The sequence below is a fragment of the Canis aureus genome, chromosome 1 (genome assembly GCF_053574225.1).
Source record: "Canis aureus isolate CA01 chromosome 1, VMU_Caureus_v.1.0, whole genome shotgun sequence".
NCBI classification, from domain to species: Eukaryota; Metazoa; Chordata; class Mammalia; order Carnivora; family Canidae; genus Canis; species Canis aureus.
In genome coordinates, this window is record NC_135611.1 from 85,472,647 (window position 1) to 85,483,233 (window position 10,587).

A 10,587-nucleotide genomic window follows, 5' to 3' on the forward strand; every position below is an offset into this window, starting at 1 on the left:
GAGATTCCTTTGGATGCATCTTAAATTTCTATACCTGGAGATGATGATAATGAATGTGATGATACAGCAATGGCCATAGGATGAGGGCCAAGTATCAAGAAAACAGGCCCTTCAAAGTTGAGGAAATGGATCACTCCACAAAGTGATCAACCTAGACCAGGTACAGTTTAACCAACAATGAGAAAAATCTGGGATAATTAATAGTGGAGTGAGAAGAGCCCTTAGTTGATTGGTTACTATTAAAATCTCATTGCTTATTTTGGTATATGCTAAATTCCATTTTTGTTTTTGCACAGAAAGGGATTTAGAGTTCTATAAAATAAAAAGTATAGCCATATTTGAGGGATTGTTGTCTATAGAGGGGAAAATACACTAAATAATCACAAAATATAAAATCTCTTTGCTTCTATACATGACTTATTGTAAGACTCATATATAGTCTATTAGGTTAAAAGTGATTTTATATGTTTTTGTTTCCATATCTAAGTAGTGTGTGTCACTGAAAAGGTGTTCTATATAACACAATATTGATAATGCAAAATTGATCTTACTTTAGTCATTTCTAATCATAGTTCTGTTGCTGGCACAATTTTAACTTTACTTCAGATTATAATTGTACATATTAATTACCTACAAAAAATTTACTATGGATCCACAACTCAAAAATTAAATTATATTTTAAGTATCTTATTATACATTTAAAGAACATTGTCACAGTAGTGGTAATTCAGCTCTCAAACTTCTAAGAATAAAATACAGAAGTTGAGTTACTATTTTAGAAAAAGAAACAAAGTGGTAAATGTGATATTACAATCTTGTTCTTTTTCGCATTGAGAATACTTTGAGTATATATATACAAAAGCAGACAATTATGTTTTTGATTCTGTCAAGCATAACAATGAATATGAAATCACTTGGTATAATTTTTAATAATAGAAATTGAAATTTTTGCATGTGGGACTCTGTAAGTGACTTAAGAAAATTATAGCTTATTTCATGGATGAATTCATTTAGAGAAATTGTTTATAGCCATAGAACGGAAAATATTCCAAAATAATTCAACTTTTGGTAGAATAATCTTCAACATATTTTCAAAACTAAAATAAACATCTAAATAAATCTTACATTATGTTCTATATGAATAATTATTTTGATGTTAGTTTCACAAATGTTTTATTCATACCCAGTGATAACTAACTTCTAAACCTATTAATTAAAGCAGCAGGACCCCATATTGTAATAGAAATATAGAGACAATTTTCTTCCCAGGGAGCCAAGCTAAGTTAGTATTCAGAACCTAGAAACAGAATATAGACAAAAATATTAATGTCCCAACTCAGCCAACCTTCAAAGAATACATGTAAGAAAAAATGGAATAAACAAAATTCTTAAAATTGAATAATATACTGGACTTTAGTTCATGATGAAAGGTGAAACAAAAATTACATAATTACATAATTGAACAAGTTATGAACTGATGGTGGAAACACTTTGTGATAACACAAATTAGTATATGTTCTACTATTGCCTCATTTAAACCTACTCTCACTTATGAATCTACCACCCTCCTCTTTTTCTCTGACCTGTGAATTTCCCCCTTACTCTTCATCCCTCGATATCTCTGATCATCCCTAGGGAAGTCAAGAAGTCCAGTGGCTGAGAATAGTTACTTGGAGATCAGACATCTGCCTCTATCTAGGCAGCCAATAGCATCTCATCTAGGCAGCCAAGAGCGATCAACTGGGCAGGATTTTGGGTACTGCAGATGTAGGTATGAACAACAATCTATTCACCTGTCTTCATCAGCATTATATTTTCATTGGTGTGATAGACATAAATAAGTTAAAAAGTAAATAACCAATGATCTTAAAATCTTGAATCTTACTGTGCAACTTGGAGTAATTTATTTAACCTACTAAGCCTCAGCTATGTCTTTAACCTGTAAATGGGTATGATAATATTGCTTACTAATACAACTGTGTGTATGTGTGTATCTATGTATATGTATATATATCATATAATATCCCATATATTATATGTAATAAATAACTATTTTATATTATGTATCTTATATATTATATATAGACATATATGTGTGTGTGTGTGTGTGTGTGTATTCTTCCTTGAGATGAAATCAGCCTTTATGAGAAATAAATTATAAATACAATTAGGCTGGCAAAGAGCTTTATGTAGACAGAAATCAAGCTCATGGAACTAAACATACTTCATCCAAATTTTGGATACAAATTGCCTCTGTTGACATGATTAATTATAAAGAAATGTATGAATTGTGGATAATCCAGTGAGCAAAGAACCTTGTTATCTGACTGCTTGGACTGATTCCTCTTCCCCTCAAATTAGAACACATCCTGTTCGGTATCATAACTTGCAAACTCTTTATCTATCTTTCCTGACATTCAGTGTAAAGATGACCAAGACTCTCCAATGTATCAAATCATTTTACTGAGGAGACTGTCATTTTGTGTTCACTCCAAATCTCAGAAATCTTAATTTTAAAAAAGGCATTAAAATCATAATTATATCTATTGTGTGAAATGGTGTTCACATATTTTGCCTTTTATTAATCATTGAGCTTGTGAATAAACTCACAGTTCTTTTTTGCCTTTCCCTTGATCTACCAGCCAATCTGAAACCTCTTATAGGAGAGAAGCACTTGCTCGGCAGCCACTTGTCTCAGGAAGGTACTGAAGTCAGCCTTTGCTTGCTGACCCTCCACACAGTAGAAAGCTCTGTTTCTTCCACTTTATCTTACTTGCTTTTGTGATGTTAAAATGAGATAATCCATGCAAAAATATTTGCACACTGCCTAGTATATACATGGCAGTGATGTATAAGTATAATCAATAAGTTTTAGCTACTATTATTATCTGATCCCCTTCTCTATCCTACTGGGCTTGCCATAGTTTAGAATCTTAATACTTTTTGACTTGTTATATTTGCAATAGCCTCCTAATATAATTTACCCCCACATTCCATACATATTATGTATTGCCACCAGATTAAATGTCCTCATTAAATAATTCTGGATCATTTAGGTTTCTGATCCAATGCCCTTAATGAGTTTACACCTTAATCAGGCATTCAAGACTTGCCACCACCTCACTTTCCCTTCCTAATTTTAGTGCCCCTTACACTGAACACCATATCTGATTAAAACAGCTTGTTTACTGTTCTTTTAAATGACTCAACATTTCCTTTCTACCTGGAATACCCCACTCAATGTTTCACTTCCAGCTGGCTCACATCCACAGTCCCCATCCTTCAAACATCTCTTCCTCATATCTACTCCTCTGAAAGCATGTTTTCTTCCTTCTTTTACTTCTTCCTAATTCTAATGAGTTTCTACCTTTCACCTTGTAGCATTGTTATTTGTGAACCTGCTTTATCTCTCCTAGTAGAGTGTAGGCCCTTGAGGGAAGAATCCATTTCTGGTTCATATTTTCATTCTCAAAGTGTCCACACTGAATAAATATTTGTTGGCCAAATGAATGAATTAACTCTCCAAGTCTTCTGGCCAGAAGAGTGAGCAGGTTAAACATCAGATATAAATAGTATTTTACTACAAGGCTGATTTCTTAACCAGAGAGGTGCTGACTTAATTTGTGTTATGACTTCTGGAGAACAAGGGAGCTCACCCGTTTCTAAAATATCTTCTAGCCGTCAGTATTCTACTAGGAGAAAGCCAATAAGAGTTGATTTTCTTAGTTTTCTTAATGGTTATAGGTTAGTTTAGGTTTCAAAAGACATGCACTTGCTAAATAACTTGCTTGCTAGGTTACAGATCATGCAAGAGACAAGGAGGGGTAAAATGATGTTGAAGGTGGACACAGAATGGTGCAGTTGACACCTTTTGCTTACATTGAACTTTTTAAATGGATAAATACCTGTTTTAATATTTGGCAGCAATCTAATTTCTCAGCAGCATGTGTCATAGTTTACCCAACATGAGCCAGACTACCAGCAACTTCCAAGAACCTGCAGAATCAGAGGGCGTAGCTGAACCTGGGGGATAATATGAGGGAACGCAAAGGCAGGCAAGAGTGGATGTGAAGAGGGAAATGGCAGGGCCAGGAAATAGAAGATGAGACTGGAGCAATTCATGTGACTTCACCCATGCAAATTCAGAAGTCACTGCTGAGTCAAAGCAGGCATGAGCAGTCACATGGTACCTTGAGAAAATCCTCAGCCAAGGAAGCGATTATGTTCTATTGGGAAGAGAGAGTCACTGAAGCAGGCCTGAAAGAGAAATAATGCTGTCAAACTGGAAGAAAAAAAACTGGTAGTTGCATAGCTGCAAAGGAAATACACGACTAGGACCACATGACCTTGTGTTAGACACTGTAATGCTCCATCCTACTTATATTCCTATTTATTACATACACAGAGCTCTTCGATGTACTATCAGGAACTTATAATTATGACATATTATTCATGCCACCCAGATGTCTCAGATTTCACTGACCTCAGACTATAGGGAAAAGAATGAAGTAATACTTTCTTTTTATTCCTAAATCGTGATGACAACAGTTTATCCACTTGGTTGGTAGAATGTAATGATCATGAAAGTATAAGCCACCTAAAGTATTTCACATGTATGTTAAGCCAGTTTTCAGCTACATTCAGGAAATGAGGTTTGTGACCAGTGCTATGCTGAGCTATATTCCCACCAGAGCTCACCAGAGCCAACTGTGCACACCTCTTCCAAAATCTGCATTAGGTAAATTTATGATGGTAGCTTGATGTTGGCTGTGGGTCAAATACTATTATCCATGCCTTTTTTTCACTCATGAAAGCTGGTTGTTAAACATTACCAGCATACTACTACGTTTGTGCTGATCTTTTTTTTCCCCCTACCAGCTCTTGTCTGTGGTTTATTCCACTGCCCCTGAAGCCATCTGGAAGAGCTGTGCCATTGTTACTCTTTCCCGTGAGTTCAGTAGTAGTGCCCATAATATTGTTTCCAGATGCTCCAAAAGCTTCCAATCTTGTGTTTGCCAGAACATTCTTGGATTCCATGCAAAGATGGAGGAGAATAACCTATCTCAACTCTTCATCTTGTCACCAGGGCTCTACAAACTCTCAGGATTCCCGTGGTTTCTCAGTCCATCTTACTGACTTCTCCATGTTGTCTCAGAAGGAGTCCAACAAGCCTTGTAGGAGATAAACACTACCTCACCCCTGTTCTGATTTGTTTTACTTCTTAAGAGCCCCCTGCTGGGGCAGCCCCCCCCCCCCCCCCCGCCCCAATGGCGCAGCCTCCCTCCCAGGGTGTGATCTTGGAGGCCCGGGATCAAGTTCCACGTTGGGCTTCCTGCATGGAGCCTGCTTCTCCCTCTGCCTGTGTCTTTGCCTCTCTCTCTCTCTCTCTCTTTCTCTCTCTCTCTGAATGAATAAATAAATAAAATATTAAAAAAAAAGAGCCTCCTGCCAACTATGAAAATGTATTATGAAAATGTATTTCTCTCTTCCTACAGACCAAACAAAAAACTTGATGACAGGAGGGGCAGATGGAGTCCAGCTTACCCAGAGAGCAAGTCTGCCATTTAAATTTATTTTTAAAACATATGCACTAGTTGTGCTAGGTATATATCTTTTTGCCTCTTTCCCCAGATTAACATTCTACCCTTTTTCATCCTGCTTTGTGTTCTGGAAAATTCGTACATAGGGGCTTCTGCAGTGGTTCCCTTTCCCTCTAACATCCTCTTGAGTTTGGCCAAAGGAAAACACTAGTGGGAGATTTGGAAGTCATTGTTAGATGATATTCTCTGTATAGTGCTCAGTTTGGGTTCTCATGACTGTTCTCCTCTGTCCTCTGGCCTAGGGGGGAGAAACAGCTCCTTGGTGGTGGTCCCAGGAAACAGCAGCAGCCCTCATTGTCTTCCTAAAGCCTCACCCTATATATTTAAAGAAAAAAATCTTTATTAAAATCTTATCAATTATCCAGTTTGAGTATACCACCCTTTATTCTGTTGGAATCCTGGCTGATATGCTAATCACATGAAATCATAAACTCTGAAGCTTAATGTTCTTTTCACTACAGAAAGGTACTACTATTTGGTATATTTATGAATCATATACTCATGTTGTTTCAACTATTGAAAAGAACTAATAATCATTCTGCCAAAGATAGCTGTTTATTTGACCTTAATTATTGTATATCTGTCCCACCTGTGATCTTATGGGATCTTGTCAGAGTATTTTAAATGCATAACTCCACTTGAAATAAATAAGTACTTGGGGAGAAAATTAGAGATAATAAACGAATATTAAATGTATGGAATCTCATAAGAAATGTGAACATATTGTTGATGCATACCAGTATAAGAATAATCCAGCAATCTGGGGCACCTGAGTGGCTCAGTTGATTGAAAATCTAACTCTTGGTTTCAACTCAGGTCATGATCTCAGAGTTATAAGATTGAGCCACTGTCAGGCTGATGCTTAGCATGGAGCCTATTTGAGAATCTCTCCCTCTCTCTCCCTTTGTTCCTCTCCCTGCTCACATGCTAAATAAATAAATAAATAGAAAAGTAAAATCTTTTTCTTAAAGGATTTTATTATTTATTCATAAGAGACACACAGAGAGAGGCAGAGACATAGGCAGAGGGAGAAGCAGGCTCCCTGCAGGGAGCCCAAAATGGGACACAATCTCAGGACCCAGGGATCATGACTTGAGCCAAAAGCAGACACTCAATCACTGAGCCACCCAGGTTCCGCTAAGTAAAATCTTTTTTAAAAAAGAAAAAGCCAGCAATTTTATCAGAGCATTAAATATATAGTGATGAATTGGAATAAGCTTTACCTCACAAATAGTATCTCTGGATTCAGTTACATTAAAGTGAAAATCGGGTGTGTAATTTTGCTTTAATACAGAGAAGTGATAGAAAATGCACTCTCATGTTAGCAGAAACTTGAGTCTCACATTATTTCAGTGAATAGATTCTGGAAAATATTTTCCTACTCATCTAACCCAGAAAACCAACAAGTGCAACAATTCAAATGAATTAATCAGGATACGTTTTGGGGTATCCAACTCTCTACCTCCCAGGCCATTCTGAGTCAGTCATCAAACCAAGGAGCAGCCCTAAAGCTGAAGCTGTGTCCAGAGTGAGAAAGACATGGCCCTCTCGCCTTGACCGGCAACCAGAAACTAAGGGAAAGGTTGTAAGACAGGACTGACTCATTGTGAAAATGTGGGAAAGGAAATACTGTTTCATTATATTATATTCTAGTGACTACATAGTTTGTAAAACCTATGTATTCAACTGGATAAAAATTATGTTGCCTTAAAATTTCTCTTCCTTATGATATATATTCTACTATCTTATTTTAATGGCTCTAAAGAACGTGATCTCATAACTCTGTGTTTAAATGTAGTTAAACAACACGATAAAAATGGAAAACAAAACTAAACAAATAAAAACAAAATAAGAAATAAAAAAAGAAAAATACACTAAAAAAATGATGTGAGTACATGAAGGGAAAGGCCTATGTTATTACCTTAGCTATCCCAGGCTCCAAAGGGCCTAACCTAATGATTGGAACATATTAGCACTTTGAAACCTGTTTATTAAATTTAATGCAAATATTCAAAATAAAGTTAAAATCTGACTGGTTATTTCTGGAAAAGTTCCAAACTTAAGCATTTAGTTGTCTTTACATGTAACAAAAAATTAATCTGTTTATGCAATCTTGGTGACTCCAAGAAATCCAATGAATCTCTCAAGGAGCCGCAGATTACCTTAAAAGGATTGTCATCAGAGCCGTGCCATAGGTAGTCATTGTCCTTGATGCTTTCTTGCTTGGAATTTTTTCTGATGAAATGCAAGCTCATCCACCCTGCGTGACTAAAGGTATTAAAAGCAATGAAGAATATGGACAGGGCAAGCCATGATTAATTGCTTAGTACAATGAAGTTAATCCAAAATGTATATGAATCTTAATTTAATGCTCATTATTAAAAAAGAGGATCTCTGATGTTTCAACATACCTTTGAAACCATTTACCTTCCTAAAAATTTCCACTCATGAACTCTCAACTCATGACCAGCAATAATTCTAGAGAAATTAAACATTCTAAATCCATTGGTTATAAACTTTCTCAGATTGTTACATTTATCTGGCATGAACAGTTTCAATGAGCTCTAATTATATTGCTGTTTTTTATTTTGAGTTACTTATTTTGAGTTACCTATAAATTGATAGGTTAAAATATTTTCTTGCTTCTCCTGAGCACACAAAACAAAACAACAACAAAAAAACCACATTCCCATATATAAATCAAAATATCAGAGACCCTTAAGCCCAGAAGTTCCAGGGCAAAGCTGACCATCACTACAGAGTCAAGGTTGTGACAATTGTTTCTGACAAAACTGGGGATTATTTGAGGATAGAACTGGTAAAATTTGTAGCAAAGTTGATGACCTGGGTTGGCAGAAGACAGAAGACATTTTCAATCTAATTGTATTATTCAGGATAAGATAGGCTATATTGTAATAACAAGATGACCCCTGAACCCTTGTCTTCTCGCACTGGGGGAGCAGCTCTCCTGCCACAGCCCCTCACCCCCTGAAAATGGACAGTAGAATGCAAAGTTTGCCTCTACTCCTTTCTTCGTCAGGAGTACCTCTCAGCTCTTGATCTGAAAACTGTCTGCAGTGGTGCTAAAACCATGGGAGACACTGACAGATGAGAGCCTCAGTGGCTTGACAGCTGCAAATCTCCTGACCTCATTTATTTCTAGCCACCGCTTCTGAACCAACACCATTTCAAGGGACATGGGCACAGCAGCCAAGTGCATTGGGATGGGGCAGCCATGCATGGTAGGGGTGGCTGGCTCTGGGGCTGGAATTGGGACTATGTTTGGGAGCCTCATCATTTGCTATACTGGGAACTCCTCTCTGAAGCAATAGCTAGAATGTCTAGAATGGCGTAGGATGTTACCCTCTTGGAGGCCATGGGGCTTTTTTGCCTGATCGTGGCCTTTCTCGTCCTCTTCACCACATGACAGAGCCATCTCTACCTCCCATGGGTCTTTCTCCTGTGTCTTGTCTGCTCCATATGTTCCATTTCCTATACCATCCCCAGGCAGCCTAGGGATAGTTGTTGGCTCAGGCTTAACAGAAGAAAGACAAATAAATACTGTATTTATAAGAAAAAAAAATGACTCCTGAAATCTCACCAGCTTAATATATAAAAGTTGATTTCTTGTTCACCCAAGTCAGATATAATTTGGTAGCTCACTAGAGTCAAGTCCTTCCCAGGGATACCACAGATATTCAGGCTCTTTCTGTCTTGTAGCTCCAACCATTGAAAATTCTTGGTTTCTAGGGTAGCTTGGTCAGGAAAAAAAGAGAGCTGGGTATTGTCTGGACTTTTCATTGATGAGACTTCCAAGTGGCATGTATACTGAAGCATAGACCATAGAATTTGTCAAATGTTGCATATGCTTTCCTGCATATCCCAGTCTCGGTGTAGGCTACTTTTGGCCAGTGGGCTACAGAAATGGCGTGTCAGCTCTGGATTGAAGCATTTAAGAGCCAAGGGGGTTTTTCAAGCTCTTTCTCCTTCTGTCATGTGACTGCAGTCCCAAATGGTAGAACTGTTTTTCTCTTTCTTTCTTTCTTTCTTTCTTTCTTTCTTTCTTTCTTTCTTTCTATATGATCCTCAAGTCATTGTTTGGAGGGGAGCTGCCCTAGGGAGCTCCTGGTCCCATAGATGGCTCTGTGCCTGCAAGAGAAGAGTCAAATTGCTTATGCTAAATTTTGAGATTTGGAGTTTGTTTCTACAACATAACCCAGCCTATCTTTATTGATGCCCCAAGGAAGATGAGCACTTCAGAACCAAATCTTCAAATGGAGGGGGTTCTGTGGAGCTGTTTTCTAGAAACCTACTATTGCTAAAATGTGAGTACTATTAACTCAAAGTAATAACATCACATAAATAGGGATAAACATTATGTGACTAGAAATGTGCCTATCCACTTTAAAATGCTATACATTTTAAATATAAAAAAGAGCTCTTTCTTCCAAGAACAGATTTTATCTTACCCCTAATCATTTTTCCCCACTTTTCCTTCAGGATCTATAAAAATCTAGGTAACATTTTTAACTGATGGCCAATAGATTTTTTCATAGAGGACCTGAGTGGCTGTTTCCTCATGGAAAAGAATAATAAACCTTCACACACCCAGATCTTTTTATTAAAATAAGTCTTCCAATTGCCTTTCCTGACAATTATAAGTTCAAGCTTAATTTTTAATGGAGCGTGATGTAGATTACAGAACTGTCAACTCATAATCTCATTCCCTATAGAAAAAGACCCTGTTAGTGTTTCTTAATATATTGGCTTCAGGTGGGTTTTCAAATATGCAGCAGCAGAAAGGGCCTGACCCTCTCTAACATTGGAAACAATTCATGTTAGGTATTCCTAGGACAAATAAGGCTATAAAACTTTTTTTTAATAACGCAGATTTTAGTTTAAACATAAATTGCACGTAGTTTGCAGTTACTTAATGGGACACAGACATCCTCGCCTTCCGGAGAGTCAAACTTCATGATTTTCAAAT

At 37.0% G+C, this 10,587-nt stretch overlaps 1 long non-coding RNA gene across 1 annotated transcript; it reads right to left on the reverse strand.

Moving 5' to 3' along the window:
- Positions 1–3,527: 3,527 nt before the first annotated feature.
- LOC144289032 (uncharacterized) lies at positions 3,528–9,745 on the reverse strand. The gene is made up of 4 exons (XR_013357117.1): positions 9,202–9,745; positions 7,763–7,868; positions 4,191–4,257; positions 3,528–3,996 (listed from the first exon to the last, which is right to left on the reverse strand). It is a non-coding gene; the product is annotated as an uncharacterized LOC144289032 (long non-coding RNA).
- Between the last annotated feature and the right edge of the window lie 842 nt (positions 9,746–10,587).